The following is a 21,432-nucleotide window of genomic DNA, read 5'->3' on the forward strand; positions in this document are numbered from 1 at the left end:
GATTCTAACCCGGGACATCTCGCAACCTAAGCGAGAATCATACCCCTAGACCAACGAGCCACCTACCTAAAGATCTTTCTTTGGATTTTTCAATTGATTTTTAGAAAATAGCTTTTTGTTTTTAAAACACCATATACATTTATGTAAAAATGAATTTGTAGAATAATTAAAATATTTCCTTATGGTCCAGTAGATAGTTTTCTAAGGTATGCATATAGGAAAAGTGCAGGGACAAGATTTGTGAGTGCCTACAGAGTTTGGGCTTCTCTCATGGACGAAGCTAAAGACTTGTCATTTGCAATGTACAAATCATGCTTCCAGACACAGAAGAAATGCAAAAGAAAACCTTGCAATTTCATTTTTGAACTTTTTGTGTTTCAAAGTGAGACTATTCTTTTAAAACATTCAAAGCTATCTAGACTGAAGGGAACCTGCAGTTTTCCTGATATACCACAATACGGTTGAAATTTTAATAAGTATGCTCTTATTTGTTGTACATCTAAAATGTTTCCGTAAGATTCTATTGATAGTTTTCTATGTGTGCTTATTTGGAAAGTGCAGTGACAAGATATAAAAATGGCGACAGAGTTTGGACTTGTCTGATCGATAAAACCCAAGACTTGTAAAAAGCTATGTGTAAATCATGCATAAATAGAAGAAAGGCAATAGGAAAATGATGAAGGCAAGCTTCATAAGTATGTACAAATTCTATTGGGAGTATGGCAAAAACAAAACTCAGTTGATGCTATTGACTTAGCCAATTGAGAAAATCAGATATATATAAACCATGAGATGCACCGTAAAAAGAAAGAGAGGGCTCGTCAGGGAATTGAACCAGGGACCTGTCGCGCCCAAAACGAAAATCATAGAATCATCAAGTAAGCATGTTTTATTTGATATCTTAACCAATTTTATGGGAAAATTATATTATTTTAAAGCAGTCACTAATGTGTACAAGGAGGAAATATTAGCATAAATAAAATATTTCCTAATAGTCAATAATTTTCTAAGTATACTTGCTTGAAAATTGCTGTACAAAGTTTTATGATGCCCAGCAGAGTTTTTCTGATGGATAAAACCCAAGACATGTCACATGCTGTGTGCAGATAAGTACATACAAATAATTTTAGCAGTTTGACAAAAAACAAAATTCAATTGTGCAAATTAGTAAATACAATCTATTTTGAGAGTTTTGAAAAAACAACATTCAGTTGAAATTCACTCAGGAAATTGACTACTATAAGATAATAGAACCATTTCAAAGATTCTGAAAATCTGGGCTCGTCCGGGATTCTAACCCGGGACCTCTCGCAACCTAAGCGAGAATCATACCCCTAGACCAACAAGCCACCTACCTAAAGATCTTTCTTTGGATTTTTCAATTGATTTTTAGAAAATAGCTTTTTGTTTTTAAAACACCATATACATTTATGTAAAAATGAATTTGTAGAATAAATAAAATATTTCCTTATGGTCCAGTAGATAGTTTTCTAAGGTATGCATATAGGAAAAGTGCAGGGACAAGATTTGTGAGTGCCTACAGAGTTTGGGCTTCTCTCATGGACGAAGCTAAAGACTTGTCATTTGCAATGTACAAATCATGCTTCCAGACACAGAAGAAATGCAAAAGAAAACCTTGCAATTTCATTTTTGAACTTTTTGTGTTTCAAAGTGAGACTATTCTTTTAAAACATTCAAAGCTATCTAGACTGAAGGGAACCTGCAGTTTTCCTGATATACCACAATACGGTTGAAATTTTAATAAGTATGCTCTTATTTGTTGTACAACTAAAATGTTTCCGTAAGATTCTATTGATAGTTTTCTATGTGTGCTTATTTGGAAAGTGCAGTGACAAGATATAAAAATGGCGACAGAGTTTGGACTTGTCTGATCGATAAAACCCAAGACTTGTAAAAAGCTATGTGTAAATCATGCATAAATAGAAGAAAGGCAATAGGAAAATGATGAAGGCAAGATTCATAAGTATGTACAAATTCTATTGGGAGTATGGCAAAAACAAAACTCAGTTGATGCTATTGACTTAGCCAATTGAGAAAATCAGATATATATAAACCATGAGATGCACCGTAAAAAGAAAGAGAGGGCTCGTCAGGGAATTGAACCAGGGACCTGTCGCGCCCAAAATGAAAATCATAGAATCATCAAGTAAGCATGTTTTATTTGATATCTTAACCAATTTTATGGGAAAATTATATTATTTTAAAGCAGTCACTAATGTGTACAAGGAGGAAATATTAGCATAAATAAAATATTTCCTAATAGTCAATAATTTTCTAAGTATACTTGCTTGAAAATTGCTGTACAAAGTTTTATGATGCCCAGCAGAGTTTTTCTGATGGATAAAACCCAAGACATGTCACATGCTGTGTGCAGATAAGTACATACAAATAATTTTAGCAGTTTGACAAAAAACAAAATTCAATTGTGCAAATTAGTAAATACAATCTATTTTGAGAGTTTTGAAAAAACAACATTCAGTTGAAATTCACTCAGGAAATTGACTACAATAAGATAATAGAACCATTTCAAAGAATCTGAAAATTTGGGCTTGTCTGGGATTTGAACCTGGGACCTCTCGCACCCTAAGCGAGAATCATACCCCTAGGCCAACAGGCCACCTACCTGAAAATTTTTCTTTGGATTTTTCAATTGATTTTTAGAAAATAGCTTTTTGTTTTTAAAACACCATATACATTTATGTAAAAATGAATTTGTAGAATAAATAAAATATTTCCTTATGGTCCAGTAGATAGTTTTCTAAGGTATGCATATAGGAAAAGTGCAGGGACAAGATTTGTGAGTGCCTACAGAGTTTGGGCTTCTCTCATGGACGAAGCTAAAGACTTGTCATTTGCAATGTACAAATCATGCTTCCAGACACAGAAGAAAGGCAAAAGAAAACCTTGCAATTTCATTTTTGAACTTTTTGTGTTTCAAAGTGAGACTATTCTTTTAAAACATTCAAAGCTATCTAGACAGAAGGGAACCTGCAGTTTTCCTGATATACCACAATACGGTTGAAATTTTAATAAGTATGCTCTTATTTGTAGTACAACTAAAATGTTTCCGTAAGATTCTATTGATAGTTTTCTATGTGTGCTTATTTGGAAAGTGCAGTGATAAGATATAAAAATGGCGACAGAGTTTGGACTTGTCTGATCGATAAAACCCAAGACTTGTAAAAAGCTATGTGTAAATAATGCATAAATAGAAGAAAGGCAATAGGAAAATGATGAAGGCAAGATTCATAAGTATGTACAAATTCTATTGGGAGTATGGCAAAAACAAAACTCAGTTGATGCTATTGACTTAGCCAATTGAGAAAATCAGATATATATAAACCATGAGATGCACCGTAAAAAGAAAGAGAGGGCTCGTCAGGGAATTGAACCAGGGACCTGTCGCGCCCAAAACGAAAATCATAGAATCATCAAGTAAGCATGTTTTATTTGATATCTTAACCAATTTTATGCGAAAATTATATTATTTTAAAGCAGTCACTAATGTGTACAAGGAGGAAATATTAGCATAAATAAAATATTTCCTAATAGTCAATAATTTTCTAAGTATACTTGCTTGAAAATTGCTGTGCAAAGTTTTATGATGCCCAGCAGAGTTTTTCTGATGGATAAAACCCAAGACATGTCACATGCTGTGTGCAGATAAGTACTTACAAATAATTTTAGCAGTTTGACAAAAAACAAAATTCAATTGTGCAAATTAGTAAATACAATCTATTTTGTGAGTTTTGAAAAAACAACATTCAGTTGAAATTCACTCAGGAAATTGACTACTATAAGATAATAGAACCATTTCAAAGAATCTGAAAATCTGGGCTCGTCCGGGATTCTAACCCGGGACCTCTCGCAACCTAAGCGAGAATCATACCCCTAGACCACCGAGCCACCTACCTAAAGATCTTTCTTTGGATTTTTCAATTGATTTTTAGAAAATAGCTTTTTGTTTTTAAAACACCATATACATTTATGTAAAAATGAATTTGTAGAATAAATAAAATATTTCCTTATGGTCCAGTAGATAGTTTTCTAAGGTATGCATATAGGAAAAGTGCAGGGACAAGATTTGTGAGTGCCTACAGAGTTTGGGCTTCTCTCATGGACGAAGCTAAAGACTTGTCATTTGCAATGTACAAATCATGCTTCCAGACACAGAAGAAATGCAAAAGAAAACCTTGCATTTTCATTTTTGAACTTTTTGTGTTTCAAAGTGAGACTATTCTTTTAAAACATTCAAAGCTATCTAGACTGAAGGGAACCTGCAGTTTTCCTGATATACCACAATACGGTTGAAATTTTAATAAGTATGCTCTTATTTGTTGTACAACTAAAATGTTTCCGTAAGATTCTATTGATAGTTTTCTATGTGTGCTTATTTGGAAAGTGCAGTGACAAGATATAAAAATGGCGACAGAGTTTGGACTTGTCTGATCGATAAAACCCAAGACTTGTAAAAAGCTATGTGTAAATCATGCATAAATAGAAGAAAGGCAATAGGAAAATGATGAAGGCAAGCTTCATAAGTATGTACAAATTCTATTGGGAGTATGGCAAAAACAAAACTCAGTTGATGCTATTGACTTAGCCAATTGAGAAAATCAGATATATATAAACCATGAGATGCACCGTAAAAAGAAAGAGAGGGCTCATCAGGGAATTGAACCAGGGACCTGTCGCGCCCAAAACGAAAATCATAGAATCATCAAGTAACCATGTTTTATTTGATATCTTAACCAATTTTATGGGAAAATTATATTATTTTAAAGCAGTCACTAATGTGTACAAGGAGGAAATATTAGCATAAATAAAATATTTCCTAATAGTCAATAATTTTCTAAGTATACTTGCTTGAAAATTGCTGTACAAAGTTTTATGATGCCCAGCAGAGTTTTTCTGATGGATAAAACCCAAGACATGTCACATGCTGTGTGCAGATAAGTACTTACAAATAATTTTAGCAGTTTGACAAAAAACAAAATTCAATTGTGCAAATTAGTAAATACAATCTATTTTGAGAGTTTTGAAAAAACAACATTCAGTTGAAATTCACTCATGAAATTGACTACAATAAGATTATAGAACCATTTCAAAGAATCTGAAAATTTGGGCTTGTCTGGGATTTGAACCCGGGACCTCTCGCACCCTAAGCGAGAATCATACCCCTAGGCCAACAGGCCACCTACCCGAAAATTTTTCTTTGGATTTTTCAATTGATTTTAAGAAAATAGCTTTTGGTTTTTAAAACACCATATACATTTATGTAAAAATTAATTTGTAGAATAAATAAAATATTTCCTTATGGTCCAGTAGATAGTTTTCTAAGGTATGCATATAGGAAAAGTGCAGGGACAAGATTTGTGAGTGCCTACAGAGTTTGGGCTTCTCTCATGGACGAAGCTAAAGACTTGTCATTTGCAATGTACAAATCATGCTTCCAGACACAGAAGAAAGGCAAAAGAAAACCTTGCAATTTCATTTTTGAAATTTTTGTGTTTCAAAGTGAGACTATTCTTTTAAAACATTCAAAGCTATCTAGACAGAAGGGAACCTGCAGTTTTCCTGATATACCACAATACGGTTGAAATTTTAATAAGTATGCTCTTATTTGTAGTACAACTAAAATGTTTCCGTAAGATTCTATTGATAGTTTTCTATGTGTGCTTATTTGGAAAGTGCAGTGATAAGATATAAAAATGGCGACAGAGTTTGGACTTGTCTGATCGATAAAACCCAAGACTTGTAAAAAGCTATGTGTAAATAATGCATAAATAGAAGAAAGGCAATAGGAAAATGATGAAGGCAAGATTCATAAGTATGTACAAATTCTATTGGGAGTATGGCAAAAACAAAACTCAGTTGATGCTATTGACTTAGCCAATTGAGAAAATCAGATATATATAAACCATGAGATGCACCGTAAAAAGAAAGAGAGGGCTCGTCAGGGAATTGAACCAGTGACCTGTCGCGCCCAAAACGAAAATCATAGAATCATCAAGTAAGCATGTTTTATTTGATATCTTAACCAATTTTATGTGAAAATTATATTATTTTAAAGCAGTCACTAATGTGTACAAGGAGGAAATTTTAGCATAAATAAAATATTTCCTAATAGTCAATAATTTTCTAAGTAAACTTGCTTGAAAATTGCTGTGCAAAGTTTTATGATGCCCACCAGTGTTTTTCTGATGGATAAACCCCAAGACATGTCACATGCTGTGTGCAGATAAGTACTTACAAATAATTATAGCAGTTTGACAAAAAACAAAATTCAATTGTGCAAATTAGTAAATACAATCTATTTTGAGAGTTTTGAAAAAACAACATTCAGTTGAAATTCACTCAGGAAATTGACTACTATAAGATAATAGAACCATTTCAAAGAATCTGAAAATCTGGGCTCGTCCGGGATTCTAACCCGGGACCTCTCGCAACCTAAGCGAGAATCATACCCCTAGACCACCGAGCCACCTACCTAAAGATCTTTCTTTGGATTTTTCAATTGATTTTTAGAAAATAGCTTTTTGTTTTTAAAACACCATATACATTTATGTAAAAATGAATTTGTAGAATAAATAAAATATTTCCTTATGGTCCAGTAGATAGTTTTCTAAGGTATGCATATATGAAAAGTGCAGGGACAAGATTTGTGAGTGCCTACAGAGTTTGGGCTTCTCTCATGGACGAAGCTAAAGACTTGTCATTTGCAATGTACAAATCATGCTTCCAGACACAGAAGAAATGCAAAAGAAAACCTTGCATTTTCATTTTTGAACTTTTTGTGTTTCAAAGTGAGACTATTCTTTTAAAACATTCAAAGCTATCTAGACTGAAGGGAACCTGCAGTTTTCCTGATATACCACAATACGGTTGAAATTTTAATAAGTATGCTCTTATTTGTTGTACAACTAAAATGTTTCCGTAAGATTCTATTGATAGTTTTCTATGTGTGCTTATTTGGAAAGTGCAGTGACAAGATATAAAAATGGCGACAGAGTTTGGACTTGTCTGATCGATAAAACCCAAGACTTGTAAAAAGCTATGTGTAAATCATGCATAAATAGAAGAAAGGCAATAGGAAAATGATGAAGGCAAGCTTCATAAGTATGTACAAATTCTATTGGGAGTATGGCAAAAACAAAACTCAGTTGATGCTATTGACTTAGCCAATTGAGAAAATCAGATATATATAAACCATGAGATGCACCGTAAAAAGAAAGAGAGGGCTCATCAGGGAATTGAACCAGGGACCTGTCGCGCCCAAAACGAAAATCATAGAATCATCAAGTAACCATGTTTTATTTGATATCTTAACCAATTTTATGGGAAAATTATATTATTTTAAAGCAGTCACTAATGTGTACAAGGAGGAAATATTAGCATAAATAAAATATTTCCTAATAGTCAATAATTTTCTAAGTATACTTGCTTGAAAATTGCTGTACAAAGTTTTATGATGCCCAGCAGAGTTTTTCTGATGGATAAAACCCAAGACATGTCACATGCTGTGTGCAGATAAGTACTTACAAATAATTTTAGCAGTTTGACAAAAAACAAAATTCAATTGTGCAAATTAGTAAATACAATCTATTTTGAGAGTTTTGAAAAAACAACATTCAGTTGAAATTCACTCATGAAATTGACTACAATAAGATTATAGAACCATTTCAAAGAATCTGAAAATTTGGGCTTGTCTGGGATTTGAACCCGGGACCTCTCGCACCCTAAGCGAGAATCATACCCCTAGGCCAACAGGCCACCTACCCGAAAATTTTTCTTTGGATTTTTCAATTGATTTTAAGAAAATAGCTTTTTGTTTTTAAAACACCATATACATTTATGTAAAAATTAATTTGTAGAATAAATAAAATATTTCCTTATGGTCCAGTAGATAGTTTTCTAAGGTATGCATATAGGAAAAGTGCAGGGACAAGATTTGTGAGTGCCTACAGAGTTTGGGCTTCTCTCATGGACGAAGCTAAAGACTTGTCATTTGCAATGTACAAATCATGCTTCCAGACACAGAAGAAAGGCAAAAGAAAACCTTGCAATTTCATTTTTGAAATTTTTGTGTTTCAAAGTGAGACTATTCTTTTAAAACATTCAAAGCTATCTAGACAGAAGGGAACCTGCAGTTTTCCTGATATACCACAATACGGTTGAAATTTTAATAAGTATGCTCTTATTTGTAGTACAACTAAAATGTTTCCGTAAGATTCTATTGATAGTTTTCTATGTGTGCTTATTTGGAAAGTGCAGTGATAAGATATAAAAATGGCGACAGAGTTTGGACTTGTCTGATCGATAAAACCCAAGACTTGTAAAAAGCTATGTGTAAATAATGCATAAATAGAAGAAAGGCAATAGGAAAATGATGAAGGCAAGATTCATAAGTATGTACAAATTCTATTGGGAGTATGGCAAAAACAAAACTCAGTTGATGCTATTGACTTAGCCAATTGAGAAAATCAGATATATATAAACCATGAGATGCACCGTAAAAAGAAAGAGAGGGCTCGTCAGGGAATTGAACCAGTGACCTGTCGCGCCCAAAACGAAAATCATAGAATCATCAAGTAAGCATGTTTTATTTGATATCTTAACCAATTTTATGTGAAAATTATATTATTTTAAAGCAGTCACTAATGTGTACAAGGAGGAAATTTTAGCATAAATAAAATATTTCCTAATAGTCAATAATTTTCTAAGTAAACTTGCTTGAAAATTGCTGTGCAAAGTTTTATGATGCCCACCAGTGTTTTTCTGATGGATAAACCCCAAGACATGTCACATGCTGTGTGCAGATAAGTACTTACAAATAATTATAGCAGTTTGACAAAAAACAAAATTCAATTGTGCAAATTAGTAAATACAATCTATTTTGAGAGTTTTGAAAAAACAACATTCAGTTGAAATTCACTCAGGAAATTGACTACTATAAGATAATAGAACCATTTCAAAGAATCTGAAAATCTGGGCTCGTCCGGGATTCTAACCCGGGACCTCTCGCAACCTAAGCGAGAATCATACCCCTAGACCACCGAGCCACCTACCTAAAGATCTTTCTTTGGATTTTTCAATTGATTTTTAGAAAATAGCTTTTTGTTTTTAAAACACCATATACATTTATGTAAAAATGAATTTGTAGAATAAATAAAATATTTCCTTATGGTCCAGTAGATAGTTTTCTAAGGTATGCATATATGAAAAGTGCAGGGACAAGATTTGTGAGTGCCTACAGAGTTTGGGCTTCTCTCATGGACGAAGCTAAAGACTTGTCATTTGCAATGTACAAATCATGCTTCCAGACACAGAAGAAATGCAAAAGAAAACCTTGCATTTTCATTTTTGAACTTTTTGTGTTTCAAAGTGAGACTATTCTTTTAAAATATTCAAAGCTATCTAGACTGAAGGGAACCTGCAGTTTTCCTGATATACCACAATACGGTTGAAATTTTAATAAGTATGCTCTTATTTGTTGTACAACTAAAATGTTTCCGTAAGATTCTATTGATAGTTTTCTATGTGTGCTTATTTGGAAAGTGCAGTGACAAGATATAAAAATGGCGACAGAGTTTGGACTTGTCTGATCGATAAAACCCAAGACTTGTAAAAAGCTATGTGTAAATCATGCATAAATAGAAGAAAGGCAATAGGAAAATGATGAAGGCAAGCTTCATAAGTATGTACAAATTCTATTGGGAGTATGGCAAAAACAAAACTCAGTTGATGCTATTGACTTAGCCAATTGAGAAAATCAGATATATATAAACCATGAGATGCACCGTAAAAAGAAAGAGAGGGCTCATCAGGGAATTGAACCAGGGACCTGTCGCGCCCAAAACGAAAATCATAGAATCATCAAGTAAGCATGTTTTATTTGATATCTTAACCAATTTTATGGGAAAATTATATTATTTTAAAGCAGTCACTAATGTGTACAAGGAGGAAATATTAGCATAAATAAAATATTTCCTAATAGTCAATAATTTTCTAAGTATACTTGCTTGAAAATTGCTGTACAAAGTTTTATGATGCCCAGCAGAGTTTTTCTGATGGATAAAACCCAAGACATGTCACATGCTGTGTGCAGATAAGTACTTACAAATAATTTTAGCAGTTTGACAAAAAACAAAATTCAATTGTGCAAATTAGTAAATACAATCTATTTTGAGAGTTTTGAAAAAACAACATTCAGTTGAAATTCACTCATGAAATTGACTACAATAAGATTATAGAACCATTTCAAAGAATCTGAAAATTTGGGCTTGTCTGGGATTTGAACCCGGGACCTCTCGCACCCTAAGCGAGAATCATACCCCTAGGCCAACAGGCCACCTACCCGAAAATTTTTCTTTGGATTTTTCAATTGATTTTAAGAAAATAGCTTTTTGTTTTTAAAACACCATATACATTTATGTAAAAATTAATTTGTAGAATAAATAAAATATTTCCTTATGGTCCAGTAGATAGTTTTCTAAGGTATGCATATAGGAAAAGTGCAGGGACAAGATTTGTGAGTGCCTACAGAGTTTGGGCTTCTCTCATGGACGAAGCTAAAGACTTGTCATTTGCAATGTACAAATCATGCTTCCAGACACAGAAGAAAGGCAAAAGAAAACCTTGCAATTTCATTTTTGAAATTTTTGTGTTTCAAAGTGAGACTATTCTTTTAAAACATTCAAAGCTATCTAGACAGAAGGGAACCTGCAGTTTTCCTGATATACCACAATACGGTTGAAATTTTAATAAGTATGCTCTTATTTGTAGTACAACTAAAATGTTTCCGTAAGATTCTATTGATAGTTTTCTATGTGTGCTTATTTGGAAAGTGCAGTGATAAGATATAAAAATGGCGACAGAGTTTGGACTTGTCTGATCGATAAAACCCAAGACTTGTAAAAAGCTATGTGTAAATAATGCATAAATAGAAGAAAGGCAATAGGAAAATGATGAAGGCAAGATTCATAAGTATGTACAAATTCTATTGGGAGTATGGCAAAAACAAAACTCAGTTGATGCTATTGACTTAGCCAATTGAGAAAATCAGATATATATAAACCATGAGATGCACCGTAAAAAGAAAGAGAGGGCTCGTCAGGGAATTGAACCAGTGACCTGTCGCGCCCAAAACGAAAATCATAGAATCATCAAGTAAGCATGTTTTATTTGATATCTTAACCAATTTTATGTGAAAATTATATTATTTTAAAGCAGTCACTAATGTGTACAAGGAGGAAATTTTAGCATAAATAAAATATTTCCTAATAGTCAATAATTTTCTAAGTAAACTTGCTTGAAAATTGCTGTGCAAAGTTTTATGATGCCCACCAGTGTTTTTCTGATGGATAAACCCCAAGACATGTCACATGCTGTGTGCAGATAAGTACTTACAAATAATTATAGCAGTTTGACAAAAAACAAAATTCAATTGTGCAAATTAGTAAATACAATCTATTTTGAGAGTTTTGAAAAAACAACATTCAGTTGAAATTCACTCAGGAAATTGACTACTATAAGATAATAGAACCATTTCAAAGAATCTGAAAATCTGGGCTCGTCCGGGATTTAAACCCGGGACGTCTCGCATCCTAAGCGAGAATCATACCCCTAGACCAACGAGCCACCTACCTGAAGATTTTTCTTTGGATTTTTCAATTGATTTTTAGAAAATAGCTTTTTGTTTTTAAAACACCATATACATTTATGTAAAAATTAATTTGTAGAATAAATAAAATATTTCCTTATGGTCCAGTAGATAGTTTTCTAAGGTATGCATATAGAAAAAGTTCAGGGACAAGATTTGTGAGTGCCTACAGAGTTTGGGCTTCTCTCATGGACGAAGCTAAAGACTTGTCATTTGCAATGTACAAATCATGCTTCCAGACACAGAAGAAAGGCAAAAGAAAACCTTGCAATTTAATTTTTTAACTTTTTGTGTTTCAAAGTGAGACTATTCTTTTAAAACATTCAAAGCTATCTAGACTGAAGGGAACCTGCAGTTTTCCTGATATACCACAATACGGTTGAAATTTTAATAAGTATGCTCTTATTTGTAGTACAACTAAAATGTTTCCTTAAGATTCTATTGATAGTTTTCTATGTGTGCTTATTGGAAAGTGCAGTGACAAGATATAAAAATGGCGACAGAGTTTGTACTTGTCTGATCGATAAAACCCAAGACTTGTAAAAAGCTATGTGTAAATCATGCATAAATAGAAGAAAGGCAATAGGAAAATGATGAAGGCAAGATTCATAAGTATGTACAAATTCTATTGGGAGTATGGCAAAAACAAAACTCAGTTGATGCTATTGACTAAGCCAATTGAGAAAATCAGATATATATAAACCATGAGATGCACCGTAAAAAGAAAGAGAGGGCTCATCAGGGAATTGAACCAGGGACCTGTCGCGCCCAAAACGAAAATCATAGAATCATCAAGTAAGCATGTTTTATTTGATATCTTAACCAATTTTATGTGAAAATTATATAATTTTAAAGCAGTCACTAATGTGTACAAGGAGGAAATATTAGCATAAATAAAATATTTCCTAATAGTCAATAATTTTCTAAGTAAACTTGCTTGAAAATTGCTGTGCAAAGTTTTATGATGCCCACCAGTGTTTTTCTGATGGATAAACCCCAAGACATGTCACATGCTGTGTGCAGATAAGTACTTACAAATAATTATAGCAGTTTGACAAAAAACAAAATTCAATTGTGCAAATTAGTAAATACAATCTATTTTGAGAGTTTTGAAAAAACAACATTCAGTTGAAATTCACTCAGGAAATTGACTACTATAAGATAATAGAACCATTTCAAAGAATCTGAAAATCTGGGCTCGTCCGGGATTTGAACCCGGGACCTCTAGCACCCTAAGCGAGAATCATACCCCTAGACCAACGAGCCACCTACCTGAAGATTTTTCTTTGGATTTTTCAATTGATTTTTAGAAAATAGCTTTTTGTTTTTAAAACACCATATACATTTATGTAAAAATGAATTTGTAGAATAAATAAAATATTTCCTTATGGTCCAGTAGATAGTTTTCTAAGGTATGCATATAGAAAAAGTGCAGGGACAAGATTTGTGAGTGCCTACAGAGTTTGGGATTCTCTCATGGATGAAGCTAAAGACTTCTCATTTGCAATGTACAAATCATGCTTCCAGACACAGAAGAAAGGCAAAAGAAAACCTTGCAATTTAATTTTTGAACTTTTTGTGTTTCAAAGTGAGACTATTCTTTTAAAACATTCAAAGCTATCTAGACTGAAGGGAACCTGCAGTTTTCCTGATATACCACAATACGGTTGAAATTTTAATAAGTATGCTCTTATTTGTAGTACAACTAAAATGTTTCCGTAAGATTCTATTGATAGTTTTCTATGTGTGCTTATTTGGAAAGTGCAGTGACAAGATATAAAAATGGCGACAGAGTTTGGACTTGTCTGATCGATAAAACCCAAGACTTGTAAAAAGCTATGTGTAAATCATGCATAAATAGAAGAAAGGCAATAGGAAAATGATGAAGGCAAGATTCATAAGTATGTACAAATTCTATTGGGAGTATGGCAAAAACAAAACTCAGTTGATGCTATTGACTAAGCCAATTGAGAAAATCATATATATATAAACCATGAGATGCACCGTAAAAAGAAAGAGAGGGCTCGTCAGGGAATTGAACCAGGGACCTGTCGCGCCCAAAACGAAAATCATAGAATCATCAAGTAAGCATGTTTTATTTGATATCTTAACCAATTTTATGTGAAAATTATATTATTTTAAAGCAGTCACTAATGTGTACAAGGAGGAAATATTAGCATAAATAAAATATTTCCTAATAGTCAATAATTTTCTAAGTAAACTTGCTTGAAAATTGCTGTGCAAAGTTTTATGATGCCCACCAGTGTTTTTCTGATGGATAAACCCCAAGACATGTCACATGCTGTGTGCAGATAAGTACTTACAAATAATTATAGCAGTTTGACAAAAAACAAAATTCAATTGTGCAAATTAGTAAATACAATCTATTTTGAGAGTTTTGAAAAAACAACATTCAGTTGAAATTCACTCAGGAAATTGACTACTATAAGATAATAGAACCATTTCAAAGAATCTGAAAATCTGAGCTCGTCCGGGATTTGAACCCGGGACCTCCCGCACCCTAAGCGAGAATCATACCCCTAGACCAATGAGCCACCTACCTGAAGATTTTTCTTTGGATTTTTCAATTGATTTTTAGAAAATAGCTTTTTGTTTTTAAAACACCATATACATTTATGTAAAAATGAATTTGTAGAATAAATAAAATATTTCCTTATGGTCCAGTTGATAGTTTTCTAAGGTAGGCATATAGGAAAAGTGCAGGGACAAGATTTGTGAGTGCCTACAGAGTTTGGGCTTCTCTCATGGACGAAGCTAAAGACTTGTCATTTGCAATGTACAAATCATGCTTCCAGACACAGAAGAAAGGCAAAAGAAAACCTTGCAATTTCATTTTTGAACTTTTTGTGTTTCAAAGTGAGACTATTCTTTTAAAACATTCAAAGCTATCTAGACAGAAGGGAACCTGCAGTTTTCCTGATATACCACAATACGGTTGAAATTTTAATAAGTATGCACTTATTTGTAGTACAACTAAAATGTTTCCGTAAGATTCTATTGATAGTTTTCTATGTGTGCTTATTTGGAAAGTGCAGTGACAAGATATAAAAATGGCGACAGAGTTTGGACTTGTCTGATCGATAAAACCCAAGACTTGTAAAAAGCTATGTGTAAATCATGCATAAATAGAAGAAAGGCAATAGGAAAATGATGAAGGCAAGATTCATAAGTATGTACAAATTCTATTGGGAGTATGGCAAAAACAAAACTCAGTTGATGCTATTGACTTAGCCAATTGAGAAAATCAGATATATATACACCATGAGATGCACCGCAAAAAGAAAGAGAGGGCTCGTCAGGGAATTGAACCAGGGACCTGTCGCGCCCAAAACGAAAATCATAGAATCATCAAGTAAGCATGTTTTATTTGATATCTTAACCAATTTTATGTGAAAATTATATTATTTTAAAGCAGTCACTAATGTGTACAAGGAGGAAATATTAGCATAAATAAAATCTTTCCTAATAGTCAATAATTTTCTAAGTAAACTTGCTTGAAAATTGCTGTGCAAAGTTTTATGATGCCCACCAGTGTTTTTCTGATGGATTAACCCCAAGACATGTCACATGCTGTGTGCAGATAAGTACTTACAAATAATTATAGCAGTTTGACAAAAAACAAAATTCAATTGTGCAAATTAGTAAATACAATCTATTTTGAGAGTTTTGAAAAAACAACATTCAGTTGAAATTCACTCAGGAAATTGACGACTATAAGAAAATAGAACCATTTCAAAGAATCTGAAAATCTGGGCTCGTCCAGGATTTGAAACCGGGACCTCTCGCACCCTAAGCGAGAATCATACCCCTAGACCAACGAGAAACCTACCTGAAGATTTTTCTTTGGATTTTTCAATTGATTTTTAGAAAATAGCTTTTTGTTTTTAAAACACCATATACATTTATGTAAAAATGAATTTGTAGAATAAATAAAATATTTCCTTATGGTCCAGTTGATAGTTTTCTAAGGTATGCATATAGGAAAAGTGCAGGGACAAGATTTGTGAGTGCCTACAGAGTTTGGGCTTCTCTCATGGACGAAGCTAAAGACTTGTCATTTGCAATGTACAAATCATGCTTCCAGACACAGAAGAAAAGCAAAAGAAAATCTTGCAATTTCATTTTTGAACTTTTTGTGTTTCAAAGTGAGACTATTCTTTTAAAACATTCAAAGCTATCTAGACAGAAGGGAACCTGCAGTTTTCCTGATATACCACAATACGGTTGAAATTTTAATAAGTATGCTCTTATTTGTAGTACAACTAAAATGTTTCCGTAAGATTCTATTGATAGTTTTCTATGTGTGCTTATTTGGAAAGTGCAGTGACAAGATATAAAAATGGCGACAGAGTTTGGACTTGTCTGATCGATAAAACCCAAGACTTGTAAAAAGCTATGTGTAAATCATGCATAAATAGAAGAAAGGCAATAGGAAAATGATGAAGGCAAGATTCATAAGTATGTACAAATTCTATTGGGAGTATGGCAAAAACAAAACTCAGTTGATGCTATTGACTTAGCCAATTGAGAAAATCAGATATATATAAACCATGAGATGCACCGTAAAAAGAAAGAGAGGGCTCGTCAGGGAATTGAACCAGGGACCTGTCGCGCCCAAAACGAAAATCATAGAATCATCAAGTAAGCATGTTTTATTTGATATCTTAACCAATTTTATGTGAAAATTATATTATTTTAAAGCAGTCACTAATGTGTACAAGGAGGAAATATTAGCATAAATAAAATATTTCCTAATAGTCAATAATTTTCTAAGTAAACTTGCTTGAAAATTGCTGTGCAAAGTTTTATGATGCCCACCAGTGTTTTTCTGATGGATAAACCCCAAGACATGTCACATGCTGTGTGCAGATAAGTACTTACAAATAATTATAGCAGTTTGACAAAAAACAAAATTCAATTGTGCAAATTAGTAAATACAATCTATTTTGAGAGTTTTGAAAAAACAACATTCAGTTGAAATTCACTCAGGAAATTGACTACTATAAGATAATAGAACCATTTCAAAGAATCTGAAAATCTGGGCTCGTCCGGGATTTGAACCCGGGACCTCTCGCACCCTAAGCGAGAATCATACCCCTAGACCAACGAGCCACCTACCTGAAGATTTTTCTTTGGATTTTTCAATTGATTTTTAGAAAATAGCTTTTTGTTTTTAAAACACCATATACATTTATGTAAAAATGAATTTGTAGAATAAATAAAATATTTCCTTATGGTCCAGTTGATAGTTTTCTAAGGTATGCATATAGGAAAAGTGCAGGGACAAGATTTGTGAGTGCCTACAGAGTTTGGGCTTCTCTCATGGACGAAGCTAAAGACTTGTCATTTGCAATGTACAAATCATGCTTCCAGACACAGAAGAAAGGCAAAAGAAAACCTTGCAATTTCATTTTTGAACTTTTTGTGTTTCAAAGTGAGACTATTCTTTTAAAACATTCAAAGCTATCTAGACAGAAGGGAACCTGCAGTTTTCCTGATATACCACAATACGGTTGAAATTTTAATAAGTATGCACTTATTTGTAGTACAAATAAAATGTTTCCGTAAGATTCTATTGATAGTTTTCTATGTGTGCTTATTTGGAAAGTGCAGTGACAAGATATAAAAATGGCGACAGAGTTTGGACTTGTCTGATCGATAAAACCCAAGACTTGTAAAAAGCTATGTGTAAATCATGCATAAATAGAAGAAAGGCAATAGGAAAATGATGAAGGCAAGATTCATAAGTATGTACAAATTCTATTGGGAGTATGGCAAAAACAAAACTCAGTTGATGCTATTGACTTAGCCAATTGAGAAAATCAGATATATATAAACCATGAGATGCACCGTAAAAAGAAAGAGAGGGCTCGTCAGGGAATTGAACCAGGGACCTGTCGCGCCCAAAACGAAAATCATAGAATCATCAAGTAAGCATGTTTTATTTGATATCTTAACCAATTTTATGTGAAAATTATATTATTTTAAAGCAGTCACTAATGTGTACAAGGAGGAAATATTAGCATAAATAAAATATTTCCTAATAGTCAATAATTTTCTAAGTAAACTTGCTTGAAAATTGGTGTGCAAAGTTTTATGATGCCCACCAGTGTTTTTCTGATGGATAAACCCCAAGACATGTCACATGCTGTGTGCAGATAAGTACTTACAAATAATTATAGCAGTTTGACAAAAAACAAAATTCAATTGTGCAAATTAGTAAATACAATCTATTTTGAGAGTTTTGAAAAAACAACATTCAGTTGAAATTCACTCAGGAAATTGACTACTATAAGATAATAGAACCATTTCAAAGAATCTGAAAATCTGGGCTCGTCCGGGATTTGAACCCGGGACCTCTCGCACCCTAAGCGAGAATCATACCCCTAGACCAACAAGCCACCTACCTGAAGATTTTTCTTTGGATTTTTCAATTGATTTTTAGAAAATAGCTTTTTGTTTTTAAAACACCATATACATTTATGTAAAAATGAATTTGTAGAATAAATAAAATATTTCCTTATGGTCCAGTTGATAGTTTTCTAAGGTATGCATATAGGAAAAGTGCAGGGACAAGATTTGTGAGTGCCTACAGAGTTTGGGCTTCTCTCATGGACGAAGCTAAAGACTTGTCATTTGCAATGTACAAATCATGCTTCCAGACACAGAAGAAAGGCAAAAGAAAACCTTGCAATTTCATTTTTGAACTTTTTGTGTTTCAAAGTGAGACTATTCTTTTAAAACATTCAAAGCTATCTAGACAGAAGGGAACCTGCAGTTTTCCTGATATACCACAATACGGTTGAAATTTTAATAAGTATGCACTTATTTGTAGTACAACTAAAATGTTTCCGTAAGATTCTATTGATAGTTTTCTATGTGTGCTTATTTGGAAAGTGCAGTGACAAGATATAAAAATGGCGACAGAGTTTGGACTTGTCTGATCGATAAAACCCAAGACTTGTAAAAAGCTATGTGTAAATCATGCATAAATAGAAGAAAGGCAATAGGAAAATGATGAAGGCAAGATTCATAAGTATGTACAAATTCTATTGGGAGTATGGCAAAAACAAAACTCAGTTGATGCTATTGACTAAGCCAATTGAGAAAATCAGATATATATAAACCATGAGATGCACCGTAAAAAGAAAGAGAGGGCTCGTCAGGGAATTGAACCAGGGACCTGTCGCGCCCAAAACGAAAATCATAGAATCATCAAGTAAGCATGTTTTATTTGATATCTTAACCAATTTTATGTGAAAATTATATTATTTTAAAGCAGTCACTAATGTGTACAAGGAGGAAATATTAGCATAAATAAAATATTTCCTAATAGTCAATAATTTTCTAAGTAAACTTGCTTGAAAATTGGTGTGCAAAGTTTTATGATGCCCACCAGTGTTTTTCTGATGGATAAACCCCAAGACATGTCACATGCTGTGTGCAGATAAGTACTTACAAATAATTATAGCAGTTTGACAAAAAACAAAATTCAATTGTGCAAATTAGTAAATACAATCTATTTTGAGAGTTTTGAAAAAACAACATTCAGTTGAAATTCACTCAGGAAATTGACTACTATAAGATAATAGAACCATTTCAAAGAATCTGAAAATCTGGGCTCGTCCGGGATTTGAACCCGGGACCTCTCGCACCCTAAGCGAGAATCATACCCCTAGACCAACGAGCCACCTACCTGAAGTTTTTTCTTTGGATTTTTCAATTGATTTTTAGAAAATAGCTTTTTGTTTTTAAAACACCATATACATTTATGTAAAAATGAATTTGTAGAATAAATAAAATATTTCCTTATGGTCCAGTTAATAGTTTTCTAAGGTATGCATATAGGAAAAGTGCAGGGACAAGATTTGTGAGTGCCTACAGAGTTTGGGCTTCTCTCATGGACGAAGCTAAAGACTTGTCATTTGCAATGTACAAATCATGCTTCCAGACACAGAAGAAAGGCAAAAGAAAACCTTGCAATTTCATTTTTGAACTTTTTTTGTTTCAAAGTGAGACTTTTCTTTTAAAACATTCAAAGCTATCTAGACAGAAGGGAACCTGCAGTTTTCCTGATATACCACAATACGGTTGAAATTTTAATAAGTATGCACTTATTTGTAGTACAACTAAAATGTTTCCGTAAGATTCTATTGATAGTTTTCTATGTGTGCTTATTTGGAAAGTGCAGTGACAAGATATAAAAATGGCGACAGAGTTTGGACTTGTCTGATCGATAAAACCCAAGACTTGTAAAAAGCTATGTGTAAATCATGCATAAATAGAAGAAAGGCAATAGGAAAATGATGAAGGCAAGATTCATAAGTATGTACAAATTCTATTGGGAGTATGGCAAAAACAAAACTCAGTTGATGCTATTGACTTAGCCAATTGAGAAAATCAGATATATATAAACCATGAGATGCACCGTAAAAAGAAAGAGAGGGCTCGTCAGGGAATTGAACCAGGGACCTGTCGCACCCAAAACGAAAATCATAGAATCATCAAGTAAGCATGTTTTATTTGATATCTTAACCAATTTTATGTGAAAATTATATTATTTTAAAGCAGTCACTAATGTGTACAAGGAGGAAATATTAGCATAAATAAAATATTTCCTAATAGTCAATAATTTTCTAAGTAAACTTGCTTGAAAATTGGTGTGCAAAGTTTTATGATGCCCACCAGTGTTTTTCTGATGGATAAACCCCAAGACATGTCACATGCTGTGTGCAGATAAGTACTTACAAATAATTATAGCAGTTTGACAAAAAACAAAATTCAATTGTGCAAATTAGTAAATACAATCTATTTTGAGAGTTTTGAAAAAACAACATTCAGTTGAAATTCACTCAGGAAATTGACTACTATAAGATAATAGAACCATTTCAAAGAATCTGAAAATCTGGGCTCGTCCGGGATTTGAACCCGGGACCTCTCGCACCCTAAGCAAGAATCATACCCCTAGACCAACGAGCCACCTACCTGAAGATTTTTCTTTGGATTTTTCAATTGATTTTTAGAAAATAGCTTTTAGTTTTTAAAACACCATATACATTTATGTAAAAATGAATTTGTAGAATAAATAAAATATTTCCTTATGGTCCAGTTGATAGTTTTCTAAGGTATGCATATAGGAAAAGTGCAGGGACAAGATTTGTGAGTGCCTACAGAGTTTGGGCTTCTCTCATGGACGAAGCTAAAGACTTGTCATTTGCAATGTACAAATCATGCTTCCAGACACAGAAGAAAGGCAAAAGAAAATCTTGCAATTTCATTTTTGAACTTTTTGTGTTTCAAAGTGAGACTATTCTTTTAAAACATTCAAAGCTATCTAGACAGAAGGGAACCTGCAGTTTTCCTGATATACCACAATACGGTTGAAATTTTAATAAGTATGCTCTTATTTGTAGTACAACTAAAATGTTTCCGTAAGATTCTATTGATAGTTTTCTATGTGTGCTTATTTGGAAAGTGCAGTGACAAGATATAAAAATGGCGACAGAGTTTGGACTTGTCTGATCGATAAAACCCAAGACTTGTAAAAAGCTATGTGTAAATCATGCATAAATAGAAGAAAGGCAATAGGAAAATGATGAAGGCAAGATTCATAAGTATGTACAAATTCTATTGGGAGTATGGCAAAAACAAAACTCAGTTGATGCTATTGACTTAGCCAATTGAGAAAATCAGATATATATAAACCATGAGATGCACCGTAAAAAGAA

At 33.1% G+C, this 21,432-nt stretch overlaps 6 non-coding genes across 6 annotated transcripts; all 6 read right to left on the reverse strand.

Annotated features, from left to right (window-relative positions):
* Positions 1-11,589: 11,589 nt before the first annotated feature.
* Positions 11,590-11,661, reverse strand: TRNAP-AGG (transfer RNA proline (anticodon AGG)). The gene has a single exon. It is a non-coding gene; the product is annotated as a tRNA-Pro (tRNA).
* Positions 11,662-12,877: 1,216 nt separating this feature from the next.
* TRNAP-AGG (transfer RNA proline (anticodon AGG)) lies at positions 12,878-12,949 on the reverse strand. Its single transcript has one exon. It is a non-coding gene; the product is annotated as a tRNA-Pro (tRNA).
* Positions 12,950-16,744: 3,795 nt separating this feature from the next.
* On the reverse strand, positions 16,745-16,816 carry TRNAP-AGG (transfer RNA proline (anticodon AGG)). The gene has a single exon. It is a non-coding gene; the product is annotated as a tRNA-Pro (tRNA).
* A 1,217-nt stretch (positions 16,817-18,033) lies between these two features.
* On the reverse strand, positions 18,034-18,105 carry TRNAP-AGG (transfer RNA proline (anticodon AGG)). Its single transcript has one exon. It is a non-coding gene; the product is annotated as a tRNA-Pro (tRNA).
* Positions 18,106-19,322: 1,217 nt separating this feature from the next.
* On the reverse strand, positions 19,323-19,394 carry TRNAP-AGG (transfer RNA proline (anticodon AGG)). The gene has a single exon. It is a non-coding gene; the product is annotated as a tRNA-Pro (tRNA).
* A 1,217-nt stretch (positions 19,395-20,611) lies between these two features.
* On the reverse strand, positions 20,612-20,683 carry TRNAP-AGG (transfer RNA proline (anticodon AGG)). The gene has a single exon. It is a non-coding gene; the product is annotated as a tRNA-Pro (tRNA).
* Positions 20,684-21,432: the final 749 nt, after the last annotated feature.

The sequence above is a fragment of the Taudactylus pleione genome, unplaced genomic scaffold (genome assembly GCF_031769625.1).
Source record: "Taudactylus pleione unplaced genomic scaffold, aTauple2 ptg000317l, whole genome shotgun sequence".
Classification (NCBI taxonomy): domain Eukaryota; kingdom Metazoa; phylum Chordata; class Amphibia; order Anura; family Myobatrachidae; genus Taudactylus; species Taudactylus pleione.